Source organism: Dipodomys ordii, unplaced genomic scaffold (genome assembly GCF_000151885.1).
Source record: "Dipodomys ordii isolate 6190 unplaced genomic scaffold, Dord_2.0 Scaffold140, whole genome shotgun sequence".
Taxonomy (NCBI): Eukaryota; Metazoa; Chordata; class Mammalia; order Rodentia; family Heteromyidae; genus Dipodomys; species Dipodomys ordii.
Window position 1 is genome coordinate 3966136 of NW_012267356.1, and position 24691 is coordinate 3990826.

Here is a 24691-nt window from a genome sequence, read left to right on the forward strand (position 1 = left end):
TTTTTGTTTGTTCTTTTTGTTTTGTTTTGGCAGTACTGGAGCTTGAACTCAGGGCTTTGAGCTTTCCAGGCTTTGGTACTGGACCAATGCCCTCAACCCCTTTATTGTTTCTGTTATTTTGTGGGGGAGAGGGTCTTGAGTTTTTGGTCCTCCACCCAGCTTTGGGTTGTGATCTTCCTACCTATGCATCCTTTGTAGCTGGGACTGCTGACCTCTGCCACCATGCCTTGCTTGTTTGTTGAGATGGGCAGGGGTAGGGAGTGTCTCACTGACATTTTTGTCTCAGCTGGCTTTGAACTGAGATCATCCCACTCGATACCTCCTCCAGAGTAGCTGCGATCTTACTGGTGTAAGACCCCATACCTGCCCATCCCACACCTGCCTAGGTTTTATTGAAGCACAAACAAGAGACAAAGGTGAAGAGACTTTTCCTTCATTCCTTGGATATAAGTTTTTCAAGGCAAAATTCCTTGCTTAGCTCCAAGTGCTTGTCCCCCAAATTTAAACAGATTGCATTTGATTAAAAGCACACATCCCTTTCCAAATCAAATACCGCTGACTTTTTAATAGTGTTCTCTCTTCCCAGTGCAGAAAACTGAGGGGTGACTTCATTTGCATTCACACATTTTTGTCCCCTGAATCCAAAAGATATAATTGCTCTCTGGCGATGCAAACATGGCCAATTTTGAACCTATCCAAAAATAATAAATCAGTCCTCAAAAGCTTTTGGAAAATTTGAAGAGATCAACAACATTTGTCTGATTCTCATGACTAAGTCTTCTTAGCTGAAACAAAGTGAGAACATTATGCAATTACTTAGCGGAAATCCAGGACCTCTGGGACAGGCAGTCATCTCATTCAGGCAAAAGTGGACTTGGGGGCCTGACATTTGCAGATAATTGTGCAACCCTCAGCTGTGTGTGCTGGTCCTGCGGGAGCTCCACCTCCCCTTCCACCCGCTCCCCATCCTGCTCTACTTTTTGCCTTTTGATTAGTAATACAATGAATAAATTAACCCAACTTAGGCTTGGCTTTCTGAGCTGTGCTAAGAGGAATGAATATGATCAGGAAAAATAACAAATTAAAGGTGTCCTCTCCAAGCCTTGTCCTTCAATTAAAAAAAAAAGCAAAATAAAGCTAGACTCATTCAGCACCCACAAGCTTTGAAACTAAAACTAGGGTCCAGATGTTATTAAGTATAAATATTTATAAGGCCCATAAAGATCCTGGCTAGGCTCAATTTTTACTTAATGCAGCAAATGTTTCAAATTCAGCGCTTATGCTGTTTGACTCCGTTGGAAGGCAGGATTTAGTAGAAGACACATTACTGTTGGCGAGAGGAGGAGACTCCCCGTTTTATGTTTTATGAGCAGTTTTTCATTGAGATATGGCTTTTTTCAGGAGTCATTTCTCAAAGCTTGTGTTTCCCAAGAAGTTGGGAGCAAGTATGGCTGCCAGAGGCATGGCTTCAAGGCCTCTAGGAAATATGCACTTGGAGAAACACATGACCCCAGTGTGGATGGATGGAGAGAGGCCAGGGTCCTCTGCTTTCCCAACATCTCAGCTGTGAAACACATCCAGCACCCGAATAGCCTCATTGTGGTCATCCACTAAATGGGTATGTGGTTGTTATCATAAACTAACTCCAATACTCTGGTTTCTCTTCAGATCGTATAAATCTTTCACCTTTTACATAAACTAACTCCATTTAGCTCAGATTTTAAAAATACCAATTTGGCTAGCCAGTGTATGCTTTCATAAGAGCAAAGTTTAGCTGCATGCCTGTGGCTCACAGCTGTAATTCTAGGGACTCAGGAGGCTGAGGTTTGAGGATCCAAGTTCAAAGTTAACCCAGGAAGACTAGTTAATTTGCTAGTTCATTTCCAGTTAACTGGCAAAAAGCCAGAAGTAAAGCTGTGACTCAAAAGGTAGAGAGAACCCTAGCCTTAAGTGAAAAACTAGAGGACAGTGCTTAAATCCTGAGTTCAAGCCCCACTACCAAGCAAAAACCAAAAACTTTTGCCATAGTATTTAAACTATTTTGGCAATTGTAAAGACACAAATGAAATGGCCACCAGTGTTTAAACTACCATTTTGTGTTTTAACAGTTTAAACTATGTGTTATTTTGGTAGAGTCTGATTAGGCACTTGGTACTTCGGATTCTTGAACAAGAAAGGTTTTGTTTTTGTTTTTGTTTTTCTATGCTGGTCCTGGGCTTGAACTCAGGGCCTGAGCACTGTCCCTGAGCATGATTTACTCAAGGATAAAGTTCTACCATTTGAGCCACAGCTCCACTTCCTGCTTTTTTGGCGCTTCATTGGAGATAAGGGTCTCATAGACTTTCCTGCCCAGGCTGGCTTTGAACTGTGATCCTCAGATCTCAGCCTCCTGAGTAGCTAGGATTTACAAGTGTGAGCCATTGGCACCCAGCTGAAGAAGATTTGATATAGGAAATGACCACCACCATCATCAACAACAACATCAACATCAGCATCATCAAGATTAGCCCCAAGACATCAAACATGCTGAATACAGGCTGAACTACACTGAACTACACCTCCAGCAAAACCATGATTATCTTTAATCCATGTGTTTTAAGGAACAACATGGAATGCTTTGCTCTCCAAAAAAAATCCCTTGGTTAGAATGTGGAGGTACTCTCTTCTTTTGTGCAACCACAAGCCTTGAGTAACAAAGACAGACAAGAATATGAGGCCATGAGTTCAAGTTCTAAGTACTGGCACAAAAATAAAATAACAAAATAAACAAAATGAAAATCTCTTGGTTAACTATTTCACATTAATCTAGAACTGTCCGGTGCATAAATTTTTAAGATACTTATTGCTTCATGAGATGATTCATCTTGTGTATGGGAATGAAAGAACCTTGGGGTTTTGTGGGGGGATCCCCATAGGGTTAGTCCTAATCTGTGGAATAAGACTGCTCTTTGGGAGAACCCTGGTGACTTCTCTGTGCCAACCAACCATGACTTGCCGTCTGCTCCAACAGGAGGGGTACTCCTGCTGCTGATTGCTCAGGATGGGGACTGGTGGTTTTGCTGGTTCCTCAACAAGTTTTCCTACCCCACACCCATCCCCATACCATTTGCCCTGCTGACGCTGACAACCCACACCAGCCATGAGGGCCTTCATCTGCTGGACACATCTGGCAAGTGCTCTGAGGTGCTTACCTGGTTTCCCTGATTAATGTAGATGTAAAGATTTTTATCAAGGTTCCCAGCGGCCTGACTTCAAGATGTAATCACAAAATCAATCCACATAGACTAACTGGACATAGACTCACTAAGAAGACATCCCACGGTGTCAGACACTTAATTAAAACACTCTGGATCCCCTGCCCCTGATTGATTCTTTTCTTTTCCTTAACAGGTGATGCTGGCTCCTCGCAGTGGACAAGCCACTTCCCGCCTGAGACCATGATGCTTTCAGAACCCTGTAGTTTCCTTGGAAGACCACCAGGGGGCAGACACGCATCATCCCACTCCCTGGGGAATGGACCAGCATATTAACCGATCCTTCTTTCCACCCCCACCCCCACCCCTCAGCGACCTTGAAGAGGCAGATAACTCAACCTTAATCATCTGCTTGGCTGCATTTTGTTTGCTGAGCCCCAAGGTTCTTCTCTTAGCTCCAAGCATCCCTTGAGATCATCAGACTCTGCTCCTCTCCCTTCTTTGCAGGGTTGAGCTATGGCCTTTAGCCTTCCCCCGGGGGCTTGCCTGCCACAGACGTTTCCACTGAAAATTCAAAGACTTCACTACTGGAAATTTGTAACAATGTGAGAACCTTGTAAAAAGTAGCCCAGGACAGAGATCGCCAACATACTACCACTAAATGATTTGGAGTATAATTCAGCATGGCCATTACATAACCTTGAGTAGACAAATTCATCTGTCCTGATTTTATAACAATTGCCAGTTGAGTCTTCCATTATTTGTATGGTGCTAGGGATTCATGTGGTATGAAGGGAAGAGTCAGGCAAGTGGGTCGCTGCAGAGCAAGGAGTTTGGACAAGAGCTTGGTGAAGGGGTTCACATACCCAGGAATATTTCAGAAAGACTTCCACGTCTTTGAAGATGAGTCATCTGGCCAGGAGTCTGTAGCATTTGGGTAGACCTAGGCCGGAACCTTGAACAACAGCCTGGATGCCTGAGGTGCTGGCTACTGAGGAGCAATTCCATCCCGTAGAGGAGAAAGAGGCACTAGAGAAATTCAGACCTCATTGGCTAGAGAAACTCAGACCTCATTGGCTAGAAAAACTCAGATCTTAGTGGTTAGAGAAAGACTTCATTGGCATAGGCAACAAAGAAGGCTTCAAACCTTCAATCAACATTGATCAAGTATCTCTCACATACCAGACAACAAAATGAAGCAAAAGTAAGCTAAGCTCAAGCAGAGGCTCATCACAGAGTGACACTGCTCAGCTGGTAATATCCACATTGGAGATCCAAGAATGGAGTCCAATGTGGGGGTAAGAGGCTGGAATCTTCCGCAGGCTTGGTAATTATTACAGACTGAGAATCATTCAGAGTGTTTGCTTAGGTCAGGTCTTTCCTGAGCTGGTGAGGCATTTATTGAAACAATCCATCTGCCTTTTAGAATGAGAGTTCTGTGGACCTTGTTTCTGGTAAGTTCTTTCTCTACTTGAAGAAGAAGCCTCAACCAGTGTCACCCGTAATTCTTTTGTTTCAGTGGAGACTCCCAGGTCTGGCACCTGCCCTGAGTCCTGGAGACTATAGCCAGCACAAGTCTCATCCACAAACTCAATGGTGTAAGAAGGAAACATTTTACTCCCCCCACCCCCAAATTCCACTTCTAAACTAAACTACTCACGTGATCATCAGAAACACATTCCTGTGGTGTTTGGCCCTGGTTCCCCCCCCCCCCCCACTATGGGGTTGAGTCTCCTGTAGGTCTGTATAGGTCAGAGAATCTCTCAGGTATGAGAAATCTCCCCGGCACTGAAGTATAGCATGAGTTCTTTGTCCCAGTGGCTCAACCCCATCTTGGAAACCATTCAGGGTTCCTCCACTGAATCTTAGGACTCTGTCCAAGGAAACTATTAAGTCCCTCTCGGATAGCCACCTTGAGGTCGTCCTCAGTCCTACACAGCATTTTCTGTACCCCCCACCCCCACCGCACCCCCCAGATTCCAGGAGGGGAAATCCTTTTCAACTTGAAAGGTTCTTCCCCCCTCCCTTCAAGTGTTCATCAGAGGCAACTAACAATGCCCTGAAAGGTCTCAGCTTTGGGACACTGAGGCAGGAAGTGGCTATCCTTCTATCTTCTATCTTTTTGTACCTAGAAAGTTCCAGAAAAGAGGGTGGGTAGGAGTCAGGGGGGAAAGGAAAGGGGAAGGAGGAAGATTACCTGAAGAGGGATTTTGAAAATCATTTGTTTCCATTAAAAATTTTATTCTCCCATACCAAGATGGTCATAATTTTTATCCCTGAAATAATGGCCACATTTCCAAGCAAGCCAAGACTTTATCTTCTACATTCCTCACAGGTTCTGTGTTGCTGCTCCGGTGTGGACTGCTAGAAGGTTGCTCCTGGACTTACAATTGCTCACCCAGCCCCGAGTGGTCAAGAGGTGGATGTGAGAGAGCTTGATGGAGAAGAGTCTATGGGTTGTGGGCTGACTTTCTAAAGTTTCCTCTTTGTGTTGTGGTTATGAAATTTTATCTCAGTGCTTCATTTTAATGCCACAAACTTTCACTGGGTTTCTAAAGATGTGTAAGAGAGGGTGGGGTTCAAAGATAAATAAGCCGAGGTCCCTAGCCTTGGGAAATTGCTAATGTGGCGAATGTGTAGGAGAGAGGAACTAAGACCAATTCGGTACTAGAACTTCTGACTGCAAGCCAAGCTGGAAAAATATCAAGATATGAGCTGTTAGCTCATCATCACAAGAACATCTTGTCCACTAAGCCAAGTAGGTAGAGAGCCTGGCAACCAGAGTTTTACTTAATTTTAGGGTTTGGTTTAGGTGTTGGAAATTATTGTATCTAGCTAGCTAGCTAGCTAACTAGCTATCTATCCTGCTGGGTCTGAACCCAGGACCTTGTATAACATCTTAAGCTTTATTTCCTAGCCTATAGTTTTACTTTTCTGTTATAATCAGAAGTACAATCATGAACTTGGCCTGGATTGTATTTGTCTTATACAACAGTCTCAATAATAATAACTTTTCATCCTTTCTTCCTTCCTTCCTTCTGTCCTTCCTTCTTCCTTTCTTTTTTTTCCTTTCTTTTTCTTTCTTTCTATGCCACTACTGGGATTTGAACCCAGGGCCTGGCACTGTCCCTTCTTTTGCTCAAACCTAGTGTGCTCTACTACTTGGGCCACACAGCTCCACTTCGGGCATTTTTGATGATTAATTTGAAACAAAAGTCTCATGGACTTTCCTGCTCAGTCTGGCTTTAAATTGTGATCCTCAGATCTCAGTCCCCTAAGGCATCAGCCACTGGTCCCCAGCTATTTATTTATTTTTATGTCTTATGGAAGAAGGTGCCTGTAAAGGCAGAAATGCCCATAAAAGCCACATGTCCCTATTGTAATGACCCACTGTTAGCCACTTGGTACATAGAGGTAAATTATAAGGTACAGAAAAATTCCAGAGACTGCAGGCTGTTGGTTCGGAGATAGGTGGACATAGCCATTTCAAGTGTCACATCAGGAACATGAGGAGGATGGTGGCTTTAGGAGAGGTACCCCAACCAGAGCTTTGGGCAGCCTGGGAGGAAGGCAATTGTGCATCATTGAACACACTAGTACATGAGTGGGAAGCAGGGAATGGCCCAGCCAAGGGAAGCAGAGATTCAGGGGCTAGACCGGGATAACACCTACTCCTCAAACCCTCAAGAAATACCCCTGAACTTTCCATTCTTTTGAAGCCAACACAAAGGCTAGTTGGAATGGGCTAAAGACAGTTTGCCCAACATGTGTGGAGTCTAGGCTTAGATAGCCATTCTAGCATACCAATGCCAACTTGTTCTACCTGGTAACTGCAGTGGAAAGTGACCTGTCTTGGCCTTTCCCCACATGAGTTTTCCTTCAGCAGTGTTTTCTGAGGCCCCCAAGGCCTATCAAAGACTCAGCCCCGCAAGTTGGAACCACAGGAGATCACAAAGCTGTGCAGATATTCGCACTGACTGCTTTATGTGTTGTGATATCCCCAAGTGACATTTGTCCATTCACCAAGTAATGCTTCCAAAGAATGATGTGCAGAGGATAACAGCTCTAAAAGATGAGGTGAGGGAAACCCACCTCCAATGAAAATACATAAGTAAAATCAACTAACCAACCAACCAACCAACCAATCACTATGGAGATAGTCTCAATTGACTGTAGGACACAAAGAGAAATCAATTCTAAAGGAATTCTAAGGGGGAAAGATGGCCATAATGTGTTGTGTTTTTCAGGAGTGCTATGAGACTCAATGGAGCTCAAGAATGCCTCCACCGAATCCAAGCTGGAATATCTACCCATTCCATAGCTAGGAAGGGCCATTGAATGGTCCCATAGTTTTCTTGTTCCTCTGGCAAGAAGACTAACTGTAGAGGATGCACAATTACCCTAAAAGTATAGGACTTGATTGTCAATTCCTAAATTCCAACTTGCTTCAAACCGCATGATCTCATTTAATGCTAGTAAAACCATTGTTGATATTTCTACAAAAAAAAGAAAGGTGAAGGACTTTTTGAAGGTCAATCAATGTAATGCAGAGCTAGAATTCATGAACAGAGCTAGATTCCTTTCCCAAAATCCCTTTATTTGTATGCTGCCTTGCCTTAAGGTACAGGGTATTGGCATGCTTAACACATAGTGGGTCTAATTCTTACCTCAATCCTGCAGGAGTGGTTTGTATTAGCTTCATTTAAAGATGGAAAAAATGCAGGCTCTGAGGTGAACTAAGCAACAGGCAAGAAGGTTCAATCCATCCAATGTTTAGGCCTCACCTTATGCTAAGCACAGGCCTTCTCAGATGCCGATGAGAATGTGTGTCCTTTTAAGAAAGAAACTTCCAAAAGGTCTCAGCCAAAGCAATTTGTATTTTAAAGGAAAAAAAAACAACTCTAAGGTAAGCGTCACAGTTCAGTCATCCTTGATTGTGTATGTGTGTGCGTGTGCAGACACACTACCAGGCTGAATTCATGTACAAAAGGAGGTGATGTAGTAATTACTTGGAAGGCCTGCAGATGTTTACGGGTTCATTTTATTAATTAAACTGGCCTGGATGCTAATTTGATTGCTATGCACCAGAGCATCTGGGAAATGCATGCCAAAGCAGAGAGATAGATTTTAAAAAAAAAGTCTTTGAAGGGTATGTCCATAAATGCAGCTGGGAATTGTAGAAGATGAGAGGTGGACTGTGGGGTGTAAGCATTATGCCCTCCTTGGTCCTCGGCTCCACCCAGACCTGAGCCCCCCCCAGTCCTGGAGTCCCCCACATACAGCTGGCCCCTCCCTCTCTCCGCCCAGACCCACCTGAGCTCCCATCTACCTCACTTCCTACCCACAGACCCTGCTGCTACCTGGATAGTGGAGGCTGCCATGTGCTCCCTCTCCGGGGCAAATATGGCTCCTCTAATAAACCTTGTAATAATCTTTCTTCTGTGCCTGCCTGCCTCTGCATGGTCCCCTGGGATGGATGTGACAGATCCTTTCATGGGGGACCTCATGTTACACAGTGTAGAATCTGGCCATTTATGTCCTCTACTCTCCCCAGTCATGCAGGTGGAGAGGGACCACAGGTCTCAGCATGTCAGCAGAGGAAGCTGAAGCAGCTGGTGCAGCCAGGGACCCGGTGTGTACCTGAGCTGGTAAACCTGCCTGGACCCTAGTGGTAGGTAGGGATTAAAAAGTAGCAGACAGTGGCAGATACCATGTGGGCTGAGGAATCGAATCCAGGGCCTCAGGCATACAAGGCAAGCATTCTACCACTGAGCCACCTTCCAGCCAAAAATTATTTTTTATTTTTATTTATTTATTTATTTTTATTTTATTTTTATTTTTTGTGAACATACTGTACAGAGGGGTTACAATTACATGGGCAAAAACATTTCTTGACTGAGCCTATTACCTTGCAGGAATCTCAGCCTGTCTTCTCCAGTGATGCTGCCTAGTATAAGGTCCGCCCCTGGATGGCGAGCAGACTCCACCCTCCTCGCAGCAAAGTCTCCACCCAGTACCTGCGCTACCTAGGCAACTGGCACACCTGGAAGAGGTCTCATCTGCATCTGCTGAGGTCACATCTGAATTTGATGTGGCCACACCTTTCTCCACCCATACCCTAGATAAGGCCTAGCCCAGGCCCAGAAGCTCTCTCTGCTCTTTTCTAGCTCTTCCCTAGCTCTTCCCAGCTCTTCTCTTTTCTAGCTACCTTCTCTCTTTTCTAGCTCTCTCTTAGCTCTTTTCCCCAGCTCTCTCGTTTTCTCTCTCTTTCCCAGCTCTCTCTTTCCCAGCTCTCTCTCTTTCCCAGGCCTTTTCCCACCACCTGGAGGACCAAGATGGCCTGGTGCCAGCCGGACCGATGAATAAACCTACCCCTTACCTGAATACCACATGTGTGGTGCTGTTCTTACTCGGCTACCTCTTTTTAAAAACCTAACACATAGGGGCAAGGATTGGGTTTCTTCACCTATTAAAGAATTAAAAGGCAAGCCAGTCACTGGTGGCTCATACCTTTAATCCTAGCTACTCAGGAGGCTGAGATCTGAGGATTATGGTTTGAAGCCAGCCAGACAGGATGGTACTTTAGGCTCTTATCTCCAATAAACTACTCAGAAAAAGCTGGTATAGTGCTACCTTTGAGTACAAAAAAGTCAGGACAGCGCCCAGGCCCTGAGTTCAAGCCTCACAACTGAAATAATAATAATAATAATTTAAAGGCAGTTAAATCATGTGCTGGTGACTCACACCTGTAATCCTAGCTACTCCAGAGGCAGATACATGAGGATCACAGTTCAAAGCCAGCCTGGGCAGGAAAGTCTTTGAAACTCTTATCTCCATTAACCAGCAAAAAGCCAGAAGTGGAGCTGTGGCTCACGTGGTAGAACACTAGCAGGGACAGTTCCTCAGGACACACTCTCTCTCTCTCTCTCTCTCTCTCTCTCTCTCTCTCTCTCTCTCTCTCCCTCTCTCCCTCTCTCCCTCTCTCCCTCTCTCCCCCCTCTCTCACATACACACACACACACACACACACACACACACACACACACACACACACAGCAGTCAAGTAAACAGAGTAAGTTTATTTGAAAGTGAAAGGAGGAGAAAGGAATATAAAGGCCTTGTTGATTCAGAAAGGCACCACAAAGAGGAAGGGGGATTCCAATGAAATGCTCTCAGAGGAAGGTTTAATGTACATGGCTCCTCCCCCATCTCCATCCCGGGTTTACACTGATTGCATGATGTCTTGTGCCTGTACCTCCCCCGTCCCCCACCCCCACCCCAGCTCTTTTCATTGGTTAAGTAGACACGGAGTGTGTTATGGGAAGAGGAAGCATTTGAGCAGAATCTCAGGGCACTGTAGGAATGAGAAACTGCATGATGGGCCCACATGGTATCTGCCACTGTCTGCTACTTTTTAATCCCTACCTACCACTAGGGTCCAGGCAGGTTCACCAGCTCAGGTACACACCGGGTCCCTGGCTGCACCAGCTGCTTCAGCTTCCTCTGCTGACATGCTGAGACCTGTGGTCCCTCTCCAGCTGGAGGCTGCCCTGGCTGACCCTCAGCTGCCCTGTCCCTGTCCTGATACAGAGACTGGCCTCAGGGGCCATCCTGCCTTTAACACATGGCCTCTTTCCTTCCAGGGGTCACAGGAGACTGAGCTCAGCGTGCAGTGTATTACAGAGATTTTAATGAAACAGCTCCTCTATTTATTTGTGGTGTTGTCTCTGTTGCCTGGGGCCGTGGCACTGGTCCCTGAGTGGAGAGGCTGCGGTTTGGGGGGGGGGGGGAGTGGGACTGGGCAGGGACGGTCTACTTTCTTCCCAGTTACCTAGCCCAGCCCACTCCCAATCCCCATTCTGCCCCAATCCTGAAATCTTTCCCATTCTTCTTCCCTCCCGCCCCCCCCCCAACTCATCTGAGTCCTGGAATTCAAACTTTGTTTTTTGATCCCTATAACCCACACCAAAAGTAAACAGCTTTTCCCAAATGCCAGCCATTCCAAGAGAAGGAAAACAAAGGTCAATCAGTCACGTGGGATTGAAGAACACAAAGCCCAGAACACACCCTGGATTAAGCACTCACAGAACTCTAACCCAGGAACAGCAGCTACTTAAAGCTATTGTGGGAAACCCAGTCTGCCCCCACAGCAAGGGATGTGGTTCTAAACCCAGTTCTTCCGGAAGCATTTCTGTTGTTACAGCTGCATTATATACTTGGTAAAAAAATAAAATAAAATACTCTATTGCTTGATGCTTAAATTTCAAAGAAAGAGGGTTGAGTGGAGAAAAATAATGGTATTACCTCATTACTTCAGAATGAAAGAGAAAGAAAAATGTGGGCTGGGAAGGTGGCTTGGTGGTAGAGTGCTTGCCTCACATGCATGAGGCCCTGGGTTCGGTTCCTCAGCACCACAGAAACAGAAAAAGTCGAAAGTGGCACTGTGGCTCAAGTGGTAGAGTGCTAGCCTTGAGCTGAAGAGCTCAGGGACAGTGCCCAGGCCCAGAGTTCAAGCCCCACAACTGACAAAAAAAAAAAAAAAGAAAAAGAGAGAGAGAGAGAAAGAAAAATGTTATTTAAAAAGGATTGCAGGCCTACTGGTATCAGAAGAAAGAGAAGGAAGAAGAGGAGGAAGAAAATGAACAGCAACTTTTGTTTGCAAGTTTTTATTTGTCTGGGATAAATAATGAAAAATGGGATTGATGGGTCATCAATCAATTTTTAAAATGGTAAAAAAAAAAATCAGAAGTAGGATTTCAAGCAAAAGAGATGGCAGAGCTAACTCTCCTTCCTAGAAAGCTCTGATACTTTGAATTAAATATGCTTACCAGATGACAGGCAGAACATTTTCTCTCATTCATCACTTATTTATTGAGTGCCTGCTGTGTGCCTCATAAGGCAGCTCCTGTGCAGAAACCCAGTCTCCTAGAAAAGCCTAGAATGAAAGGTGTTACACATAATTAAAAACAAAAGGTCAGAGGGCCTGAAGAGTACCCAGCAGGGAGGGTGAGGCTTCCAGCTCTCCAACCCCTCTTGCATTGTTGCTACAATCTTTCAGAATGTCTAAACCCAGTTATTGACTGCTTAGAAGGAAGCCACGCACAGCTAGCCCCTCCCCACCTCCTCTAGTGGTAGAAAACCTTTCTGTCCCTCACTGAGAATTCATCCGCAAATGTTAAACACTGGCCTCCTGCCCTTCACATCTCCAGGCAAGGAGATGCATACAAGCAAGAATAGGGTATGGCTTTTCCTGCCAAGGAGTTTACAGTGTAGTAGGAAGACCCCCTAGGCAAGCCCACCTAGTCGTCCAGAGTGACAGAGCCTACCCGCAACAAAGTTGTTAAGAAAGAAGCAACTTTATTGGGAAGGTTCCTACACTGACTGGTCAGGGCTGCAGCACAGGCTCGGGAGCTGATACTGTCACCCCGGATGGCCCACAAGCTAGGGTTTTTAAAGCAAATCCATGCGGTCAAGTCGGGCCATGCGCAGGTGACCAATGGCTTCGCAACACACACGAAAGATTGCATAGTCATGTTAGGCCACACGCAGGTGGCCGGTGGAGTTACAGTCTGTCTTATACTAGTTGTTTAACTATCCTATCATTTTGGTTTGAATTGGCTTGTGAATTTGGGGGGCAAAAGGCGGGGGGTTTTGCCAGTTGAGTAAGATTACAACCTACCTGCTTTATTGGTCAGTCTTTAACTGAACAATCAAGGGTGAGTTAGGTTGTTAAGGAGAGGGGGACCAGATGCTTTTTTTGTTGTTGTTGTTTTTATTCCGGGATCTAGGGCTGTCGAGTCAAGATGTGGCCCTGTGATTAAGGTTGTTTTTTCTAGTTTGAACATGGTTTAAAGGTTTTTAGTCATCACGCTTCAAAAATGGAGTCTAAAATCCCTAAAACAAAAGCAAAGCTCAAAATGGAATCATACCAGCTTGAGCCCCATCTCAGTGTCCACTTGAGCAGCAGCCTAGGGGCCAGCTCAGGATAAATGTCCAGCCATGGCTCCTTTTCCTGCTGGAACCATTCAGATGAGAGAGATCTTGAAACTTGGATGAGTTTCTAGCTCAGCATCCTTCGCCTGGCCTCAATTAACCAACACAATGATGCCACTGGGACTGGTGCTTTGGCTGAGTTGGGCCAACAGCTCTGGGAATGGAGGCAGGGCGGGGCTTCTCAGGACCACATGATAGGTTAAAGTCTAAAGAGAAGGAGGCAAAAGACCTGTGATCAGTCTCCCTCCTGAGGCCAGATGGTGTTAGCCAGAGATTTTTCCCTAGGAAACTGAGTGTGAACAAGCAGAGTACTGGCTGTGGAGATGTGTAATATGTCTTGGAAAATAACAACTGTTTCTGAAAATTGGAAAGGCACTGACTGTAGAGAAGCCAATCCTGATGTGCAGGAAGCAGCAGGGCTTATGTGGAGACCACAGGGACTGAAAGACTTGGCTTTCTCTTGAGTCTCAGCCCAGGCCAGCCAAAGGTGGTGAGTAGACAAAAAAAAAAAAAACCAGAGCCAGTGTTCACTGTGTGGACCCACCTCACTTTTGGGTGGTTTTGTGTGTGTGTGTGTGTGTGTGTGTGTGTGTGTGCGTGCATGCACACATGCATGTACCAGTCTTGGGACTTGAACCCAGGGTCTAGACACTCTCTCTGAGCTTTCTTTGCTCAAGGCTAGTAGCACTCTACCACTGGAGCCACAGCTCCAGTTCCAGCTTTTTTCATGACAAATTAGAGATAAAAGTCTCATGTACTTTTCTGCCTGGCCTAGCCTCGAACCATGATGATCTTAGCCTCCTGAGTAGCTATGATTACAAGCATAAGCTTCTAGTGCCCAGCTCACTTCTGCTCTGTGTGTGTGTGTGTAGTGTGTGTGTTGTTGTTGTTTTTGTTTTTTAATATCTTCCAAGTTCTGGGCATGAAGCTTTATCTTACAGAATATCAGAGATGAGGATTCCTGTCTTGCTATTTTTTTAAATATCTTTCTTTGGGGACTTATTCCTCCTCAATTAGGTGGCATGGAAGGCTATCCATCACCATTTCCTCCCTTCCTAATCAAGAGGTGGTCATGGTCTAGCTCAAGCATTCTATACTTCCTCTTGTTCACAGCAATTGGGCTTGAGACAATCAGGTACCTGAGCTGGACCAAAAACAGACTTTTTTTGGTGGAACTGTTTTGTATGTATGTGTTGTTAGGTTTTTAAAAAGAGGTAGCCGAGTAAGAACAGCACCAGCATGCACGTGGTATTCAGGTAAGGGGTAGGTTTATTCAGTAGACCTGCTGGGACCAGGCAAGGTTGGCACTCCACGGCCTGGGAATGAGAGAGAGCTGGGAAGAGAGGAAAGAGAGAGAAAAGAGCCAGAAAAGAGCAGAGAGAGGGGTAAGAACAGTAGCACTCACGTGGTATTCAGGTAAGGGGTAGACCTGCTGGGACCAGGCAAGGTTGGCACTCCACGTGGCTGGGAAAGAGAGAGAGCAAGAAAAGAACAGAGAGAGAGAGCTAGAATAGAACAGAGAGAGCAAGAAAAGAGCAGCAAGAGCAAGAGCAAGAGCAAGAGCAAGAGCAAGAGCAAGAGCAAGAGCAAGAGCAAGAGCAAGAGCAAGAGCAAGAGCAAGAGAGCGTCTGGGCCTTGGCTAGGCCTTATGTAGGGTATGGGTGGGGAAAGGTGTGGTCACATCAAATTCGGATGTGACCTCAGCGGATGCAGATGTGACCTCTTCCAGGTGTCCCAGTTGCCTAGGTAACGCAGGTAATGGGTGGAGACTTTGCTGCGAGGAGGGTGGAGTCTGCTTGCCATCCAGGGGCGGACCTTACATGTGTGTGTGTGTGTGTGTGTGTGTGTGAGAGAGAGAGAGAGAGAGAGACAGAGACAGAGACAGAGACAGAGAGAGACAAACAGACAGACAGACAGACACAGAGAGACAGAGCACTAAAGCTTGAACTCAGGGCCTCATGCTCTTGCTTAACTTTTTCACTCAAGGCTGGTGCTCTACCACTTGAATCACAGCTCCACTTCTGGATTTTGCTGGCTAATTAGGGATAAGAGCTTCTCAGACTTTTCTTCCCAGGCTGGTTTCAAATTGTGCTCCTCATATTTCAGCCTCCTGAGTAGCTAGAATTACAGGAATGAACCCGTTGAAATTAGCCTTGTGCTTGCTAAGTAAACACTCTACCACTGGAGCCATGTCCCTGTGGCTCATTTTTGTTTTAGCGATTCTTCAGGTGGCATCTCTTATTTTGCCTGAGATCAACTTAGACTATGACCCTCCTACCTCTGGCCTCCCACATATCAGAGACCACAGACATACACCACCACATTGGGATTATTGATTGAGGTGGGAGCTATGATCCTCCCAATTGCACACTAACTGGATTACAACAGTGCCCAGCCCCAATTTTAAGGGCTTTTACTAAAGGTTTTCTATTGAGGAACTCAAGTATGATGGCTTTGTGGTGAACTAATTATATGTCTCAGAATTACTTCCCCAGTATGTTTTCAGATGAGCTGAGCCGGGGCCATGAGAAATGTTCTTTCCTTTCAGCCTCTTGGCTTGGAGGAATAATTATCTATTTATATCAGACTCAGCATCCTTTCAGGTATTCAACCAAACATAAATATAAGGGTTTTGCAGATGTACTTAAAATCCACAATCAGTTCACTGATTATAGGTGGCTATAAGAACTGGGTGTGATATAATACTTGGATCAGTTAGAAGGCCTTACAGGAGGTGTGCACGGTCCTTGAACAATAGTCCCTCTGCCTGCCTGGAAGGTCCATCCCAATCCTGATCATCCATCCTTTAAGGCTGGCTCAAGGACTTTCTATTATTATTATGGTTATTATTATCATAAATTGCTAAACACAGAGAGGTTACAGTTCTATAAGTAAAGCAAAAAGTACATTTCCTTTTGGACAATTTCACCCCTTTCCTTGTTCTCTCTAAGTTTTTCCTTCCCATCCCACCCAAAGGCAGTATACCTCATTGTCAACATAGTCTCCAGGAGTACCATAGCTGCATTTATTCACAATTTGTCCCTCCATTTCTGTGCCTCCCCTTATACTCTCAAAGCCTTTCTGACAAGCTCAGTCAGTTCCTCAGAGTAAATCCCTCCAGGTGCAGGTGTCCTTCTGATTCTGTTTCCCTGGATGAATCATGACAGGAACCACAAGAGACCAGGTTTTGCTTTGGGGTCATCTAGCAGAGCCTAGTCTCTTCTCCATATTGTTCTCTAAATAGGTATGCATTACTGAGTTAGGCTACAACATCAGTGAACTCTGAAACATCATACGAAGTGAAATACATCAAAACAAAAGGCCACATATTGTTAGATAACATTTATATAAAATATCCAGAACAGGAAAATCTATACAGAAAGAAAGAAGGTGAATGGTTGCCAGGATCTAAGAAGAAGGGAGAAAGAAAAGTGATTACATACAGACAACAGGGTTGTGATTCGAGTACGAAATGTCTCCCACAACTTAGTCCTCCTTGGTGAGATTTGGGAAAATGTCAGAAATTTTAGTTGGGGAGCATGTGGAGGAAGCAGATGGGTAGGAATCCGTTCTTAGGGGCTGTATCTTGCCCTGACTCCTTTCTGTACTCTCTGCTTCCTGGGCTACATGAGGTGAGCCGCTCTTATCCTGTCACTGTGCCTTATCCCAGCCCCCCAAACCCCAGGGCCAGGCAATCATGCTCCAAAACCTGTGAAACCACGAGCCAAATTTCCATGCCCAAAACTGATTCTCCAAGATATTTATCATGCACAGAAATACAAACTTCTCACTAACATCTGAATTTCCTTTTGAGAATAACACGAGTATTCTGAACTTACTGAGATGTAATAGATGTACAATTAAACACCACTGAGCTGAACATTTTAACTTAATGGATGCATTGAAAGTAATAATTACTCTGTGTGTATGTGGGGGGAGGAGGTGATGGTATCTCATTACATCCCAAGGCTGGCCCCGAACTCACAATTCTCCAGCCTCCGCTGGAGGATCACAAGTGTATGCCACTGTATCCAGCTTTTAAATAAAGCTGGTATCTAACTTAAAAAAAAAAAGGTCACACAAGAGAAAATAAATTAAAAGAAACAGAATGAGATTCTGGGAAAAAAGTACCTTCTCCGAGGAGGAAGGAAGAAATGAGTTTCTTTATGTTGTTATCATTTTTCTTTTTAATATTTAGAAGTGGGTTTCTCAACAAAGAGGGAGAATACGGTCACAAGTGGAACCGCCTTTTTACTGCTGAGGAAGAGATGTCCAGAAGTATGTTTTAGATGCTACATGGGCAAGGAGAACACAGAGCCATAAATGACATTGGACTGGGTATATTTGTGTTCTTGCGAAATAACTGTATGAAGGGTGTACGTCTTGCACAATAGGAGCTGCGGACGTAGTTGAGTGGTGGAACCATTGCCTGGCATGTATATTTAATATCCAACCCTGAAAACAAAACCACCCAAAGTATGAAACAAAACCAAACCACAACCACCACCACCACAACAAAACCCTAGGTAAGTGCTTAGATTATATAGAGTTGAAGACCTGAGACTAATGCTTTTTTCACAATAAACCAGGGCCCCATAATTTACTATTAAAAGGGGTGCACACATGGAAGTCAGGCTCCAGACCATAAGGGCCTGTGCAGCAGATGACTTCTCTGGGGAAGTGTTGTCCCTCTCAGGCAGTACATCGTGGACTCCAAGCCTTGGGCTTCCACCCTATCCCCAGTTGGCTCTCCAACTCTGTAGTCTTCCCCCACCCCACCCCACCCACATCGGAGATTACTGGACATTGCTCTGAGGTCATCAGCCGAGGTCCCTGAGGTGATCCTCCCCCTCTGATGTCCTGGAAAGCCCGGGTTTATTTCCCACACCCCAGCTGGCTTGGCAACTTCAGACGCCATTCACTCCTACAGCCACTGGCAGACTTGTAACATCACTTAGCGGTTCCTGAAGACCCCTCCCCACCTCATCTTCCCACCTGCTGGCCACAAAGCCCTGTTTCTTCATCCACTGCATCCAGGACTCCCCTCCCTCCCCCCCACAGCGTTCTGTCCTGGGCCTCTCCCTAGAAGCCAACTCAGCACTTTGGCCACACTCTTACCCCACTTCCTTCCTTATCCAGTGTCCCTCCATCCGCCCCCTGCTTGGGACACTCTGCTCATCAGGTCAGTCCCTTCCCTTGTTGTCTGGGGGCTTTTGAGGTTGAGAAGAAAAGCTCCAGAAGCCATCAAGGAAGCATGGCAGCAAGATGCCTTTCCTCTTCCATGGTTCCTGAGCAGGCTCTCCACCCCTCCCCCAGCAGGAACTCACCTGCTTCACACAAAACATGCCCCTCCCCCAGGAGAACAGCTCATCTTCTAGTCACCTGACTGCCCCCCCCACCTCTTCTCTCTGGTGTTATAAGAAGAAGCCCCTCCTTACCAGATTTCCCCAAATCCTTTCCATGATATTTTTTCTTCGGCTACACCTGTCAGCTTCCTTCCCAAGGATAACGTCTTTTCTGATTCCATCGCCGACCACTGGAGGGCGCAAGAGAGCACAGTGGTCAGCGAGGGAATCCTGTGTACGTTCACCAGTACTGGAGGTTGAACTCAGAACCTGAGCCCTATCCTTGAGCCCTGGCTCTACCACTTAAGCCACAGTGGCTTGACCTTTCAGTGGCTTATTTGAAATGTGTCTCGTGGACTTGCTGGTCCAGGGTGGCTTCCAACTGAGGTCCTCAGATAATCTTTTGAGTAGCTAGGATTACAGGTGTGAGCCATCAGCACCTGGGCCAAGAGTTCAAGTCCCAGGACGGGGGAAAAAAAGAAGTGAATGGCAGTCTGTAATGAGAATTGTGAGGAAGAAAGAAAGGGAAGGAGTAAATGGATGTCCTCTTCTGGCTCAGAGGTAGAGACATTCTTCTCTACCTACTTTATTTCGTTCTCCTGGTATACTACCAAAAATGTATCAAAACAAACAAACAAACCCCAAAACCCAAAACATTACACATATTTAAAACATTTTAGATGGGCATTGTGGCTCAATCCTGTAATCCCAGTTACTCCAGAGGCAGAGATTAAGAGGATTTCAGTTTAAGGTCAGCTTAGGCAAAAAGTTAGTGAGATTTCATCTCAACAAATAAGTTAGGTGTGGTGGCACCCATCTGTAATCCTACCCTTGATGGAAGCACAGTTAAGAGGGTCACTGTCTACAATGAATTTAGAGCTACAATATGAGAACATATCTGATAAGAGCTGGGAGTGTGGCTCCTGTGGCAGAAAGCCGGCCTAGAAAGTGTGAAGCAGCTCTGAGTTCAAAGCCCGGTACAGGAAAATATAATAATAACCTGTAGGTGTGGGAGAGGAAAGCTGATGAGCAGATGCTTGCTATAGACCGTGACGTAGATACAGAGACAGAGTATTTTGGAGGAGCTTGTGTGAAGTGGAAAATGGGAGCAAAAACTAGTCCAGGGATAAGAAGGACAAACCCCATGCTACCAGGGATAGAGGGGATGCCAAGCCCGAGAAAGCACCTCAGTCTTAGTCTTCTGAGCCAATGAAGGCATGGATGGATGGATTATGCTCCTAAATTGTTCATTTCTAGCTGCCAAGGAGTTTCCACTAACTGCTATGCTTAGATCCTTAGAACAATGTATCTAGAGCCCAAAGGTCCATGACAACATAGTTCTAACACTTGACACATAATACTAAGGCGTGAGAAGCACTGGGTAGCCCAGAGCTCAAAGACAGGACCAGATGACGCCACTTTCTCTGCACAATGTAGCTTAAGGAACCAGGGAAGAAATATTCCTAGAGTCTAATCTCCCAGACTTTCCTTACAAGAACCACCCCCCCTTCTCCTTCTCTCCTCTCCCCCCTCTTTCTCTCTCTCTCCCTCCCTTCCTCCCTTTCTTCTCTCACTTGGCAAGGATATGACAGATGTTTGAAAGACAATAAAGATAATCAGTTTTGTGATCTCTTTTGTTAATCAGACAAAAAAGTCACAATCATTTAACCTTACCTTCTGGGCTTAGTTTTCATTTTTACCTTAAATTAAAAAAAAAAGAAAAAGAAACTCTTCTCTTGGTTGTTAGTTTTATATCCCTGTCTCTTTCTTCTTCTCTGGGTTTGTTTATCTCTCCTGGTCTTCAAGAGCCCTTTCCTGAAGGATGAAATAATGGCATTTTCAGGGAAATGGATAGGACCAGAGCAAATTATTTTGAGCAAGGTAAGCCAAGAACAAAGGGACAAATGGCACATGGTCTCCCTGATATGTGGAGGCTAAAGCCAAAACACAAGAAGATATTACAAAGTAAACAGGACTCGAGAAACAAAGGACAGCCACTCATTTTGTCATATCATTACTAAATGACTCCATGTTCTTGACCATCTATACGGTAGATATATGCACGCAATGGAGGGAAGCCAGGAGGAGGACACAGACTAAGCGGGAAATGGAACAACCTATAACAAAGGGGTCCATCAGCTGCACTGGACATAGAAGAAAAAGAACTAAGCAACCCAAAGACAGCAATGGGAAGGGAGGAATGAGAGGGAAAGAGGGAACAGCCTACACTAAGCAAAAGGAAAGAAATGTAAACATCATCTGATGTGGAAGAAATAATTTGTATTGTCAAAGCTCATAGAATCCACAAACTTTATAGACCATGATAGACAATGTGCTTTGTGAAGTTTAAAATGTGTTGGTGACTTTATCTAAATATCATTCCTCCACAGTACTGTGAAATATGTAAATTTATGTAATCACCTAATCTCAATTTTAAAAAAAGTGAGAGAAGGGATGGGTTAGGAGGGATGGGTGACAATGTTGTCAGACACCTTGTATTCATATACTGTTTTATAGAATGGGAACTCCTTTGTACAGCTACTTAAAGATAATAATAAAAATTTTTAAACAGAAAATTAGACTAGAGCTCTAATAATAATTTTAAAAAGAGTCCTTTCCTGGCTTGAGATGGTATGGATCATTCTTTCATGTTCTTCTGGGGCTGTACTGAACTGTACCATAGCTCATTGTGATGGAGAAGAGCTGAGAGTCTTCTCTGCTGGAACCAAAACACCACAGGAAGATCCTCAACATATCTGGAGTGAAGCCAGGAGAGGCCCTTAGAAGCCACATCCCTTGTTCAGATTTGGCTGTACCCAAGACACACAGGGCCCAATGAGCCCAGAGGCTGCAGAAGCCCCACAAACACATTTGGCGCCTGTCTTTATGAAAGAAAATGATACTCATGCCGGCAGGTGGTACTATTTTGGAGAACATTTTTATGTGCAATTTAGAGTGCACAGTCTACACACAAGTCAGACAGAAATAATCAGTTTAATGTGTGTCTGCACCGTCATGTGGTCAAACTTTAGGTGAGAGCAGATTTACACACCAAAATCAAAAGGAAATAGCAGGAGCTGTCTTCTGCTACATTCCATGACAATAAATGGCCACGTGATGGAGGGCTGCCAACACGACCCCCCCTCCTTTCATTCCTGCTCAGAAAGTGCTTGAGTTTGAAAGAATACTCGTCTCCAATGTGCATGAGTGCACTATTAAGTATAGATTTTGACGAACAGAGAGCACGTGTAAACAAAATCCCAGGCAGTGAGGACAGACAATGCAATGAATTAGGCCGTTCTCCTTCAAATGAAGTGTAAGAGAGTTTACAGGAATTCTTGAGTGGTGAATCTTGGTTCTCTGAGCATGGTCTACCGGAGATACTCAAATTACAAAGCTAAATTTCTCTATAATACGGCATCTGCTGTTGTGGGTTATTGGTAAAGAAAAAAAGGGGTTGTTTGCTTATGAACTGGGACGGTAAAGGGACAGGAATTGAATATTATTTTTAAGATCCGCAACATATTTTCAGCAAGTTCAGCTTGCAAGTGGATTCTTTTCAAAAACAAAACACCCGGCACGGGTGGCTCACACCTGGAATCCTAGCTACACAGCAGGTTGATATCTGAAGATTGAAGTTCAAAGCCAACTGGGACTAGAAAGCCCTTGAGACTCTTATCTCCAGTTAACCAGCAAAAATACAGACATGGAGGTGTGGCTTGAGTAGTAGAGTGCTGGTCTTGAGTGAAAAAGCTAAGGGACACAGAACCAGGCCATGAGTTTAAATCTACATCCAGGATAACATTCCAAAGACACAGCATTTGGTTCCAAATGCCATTGAATCAGTGGGGACTTAGCAAAAGCTAAGTCTGCTTTGCCTCAATCAGAGCAGGAGAGAAGCAGCTTTGAGATTAAGGAGGAACTCTGTACCACTTATCCCCAAATGGTGTAATTGTGATAGGGGATTTTTGTTTCTTTGTTTTGAAGCAACACAATATTCTCCTTGCTGTGATGAATTTATCCTTGAGGTTTGAAAGGAGGAGAAGGACTCTGAGAGTCAGTCCGGCAGGCAAAGGCCACAATTTCAACACATGTGTTCTCATTTATCAAGGGGCGGTGCACGGGTGTGAAGGGGGGAAAATACCAGGGGTGAAAAGATTCAAGGAGATCAAATTATTTCTCCATTTGTCTCAAAAGGAAAGGGTGGGGGGGAAAGGAAATAAAGAGGGAAAGAAAATCATTTCCTGATGTGGCTGTTTCATGCAACCTAGGGGAGAGGGGAGTGAGAAAGGAGCAACTTTTATTTTTCAGAGACCTTCGCCCTAGAGTGTCCAGCACCTCCCAGGGTGTGGACTGTGGCTGTGGAATTTGAAAACAGCAAGGGCAGAAAAGACGTCACATGGGTATCTACAGATCTCATTTCTGACATGTCCTCTTCACCCCACCTGAGTGAATCTGCTCCAGGAAAAAGAAAATGAAGCAACTGAATGTCTGTCAGGGTATTTTACATGCATCCCCCACCCCCATACATACACACACAGTGTCTGCAAAGTAGGTATGATTGCCCCACCTCTATACAGAAGTTCCCATTAACGTATATATAGATGCATTTTTAAGTATTTCTATATCTCTGATATCCTCAAGTGGTTGTACAAAAGGATCTCAATTCAACATGTCAGTTTGTGATGAAATCACCAATGCATCTTTTAAAAATAGATTTTGATTATCTTTAAGTCACTGTATGAAAGAGTTGCCATTCCACAAAGAAGTGTATGAGTGCAAGGCATCTTGATCAATGTCAGCCCCTTTGATCATTCTCCTCCACCTCCCTCAACCCCACCTGTCCACCCCAGTTTACAAAGTTGAGTATCATGCACGTTGAATACCATGACTGCATCTGCCACTCTTCCTGTCTTCATTCATCTGGTCCCTCCTCTCTGGACCTCACCCACCTCCTTGACGACACATGTTTCAGCTTCCTGGTATTCATGTTGTTAAACTGTAAGTGAGTTGTTCAAAGGAGTTACACCACTGCAACCCCCCCCCCACATACATATACTTCAGTGAACATTTTGTGTATAATGGAAATGACCTTGCATATGATATATATATGTATATATCATATATGTGTATATGTTATATATATATATATATACATACATAATTTACATCTAACTTCCACACATGAGAGAAACCATGCATCCTTTGTCTCTTGAAGCCTGGCTTCACTGAACATAACTAAGAAGTTTCATATGTCGCCGGGCACTGGTGGCTCACGCCTGTAATCCTAGCTACTCAGGAGGCTGAGATCTGAAGATTGTAGTTCAAAGCCAGCCCGGGCAGGAAAGTCTGTGAGACTCTTATCTCCAATAAACCACTAGAAAACTGGAAGTGGTGCTGTAGCTCATGTGGTAGAGTGCTCGCCTTGAGCTGAAGAGCTAAGGGACAGTGCCGAGGCCCAGAGTTCAAGCCCCACAACCAACAAAAAAAAAGAAGTTTCATATGTCTTGTTCAAATGGCACAGCCAGTGACAAGACTGGGAGGGTAACAAAATCTTCAAGTCACTTCCTCTGCTTCTCTATGCCAGCCCCTGAAACAGAAGCTGGACATTCTAAGCTTTATACAGCGTCCAAGGATAAATGCCACAATGATCTCCCTTTACTACGAAAATGCTATTAAATGAGAGAAAGTAATGGGTTAGATAGATGCACTGAAGGGGAAAGTTGAGAAGCATTTGGGGAACAGGCACTGTGCCCTCCCAGGCTTGTGAGATGAGGGGAAACAGAGACACAGCTAGGGGCTCCCTAATTCTGCTACACCACTGCAGAGTAATCACTCTCCACCCACTGGAGACTAGACCAGCAAGGCCCCTCTGGTCAACTTAGCTGTACTGTGACCCTTGACACTTACACCAGTTGATTGGCTGAGTTCATAGCACACTTGGGGTGGGGGGCGGTGGTGAGGAGGAAGCCCTGAGGCTGCCAGCTAATGGGTTAAAGTCACCCACCCGCATCCTATACCTTAATTACGGGGGACTATGTCTTTATCCTGGGAACTTAGTCCCACATCCCCCAACCATTTTGTTTCAGGCTCTCCCACAGGGTTCATGTGGGTGGGTGATGGTCCACCTTTACACAAATGTGGTCTCACCATGACTTG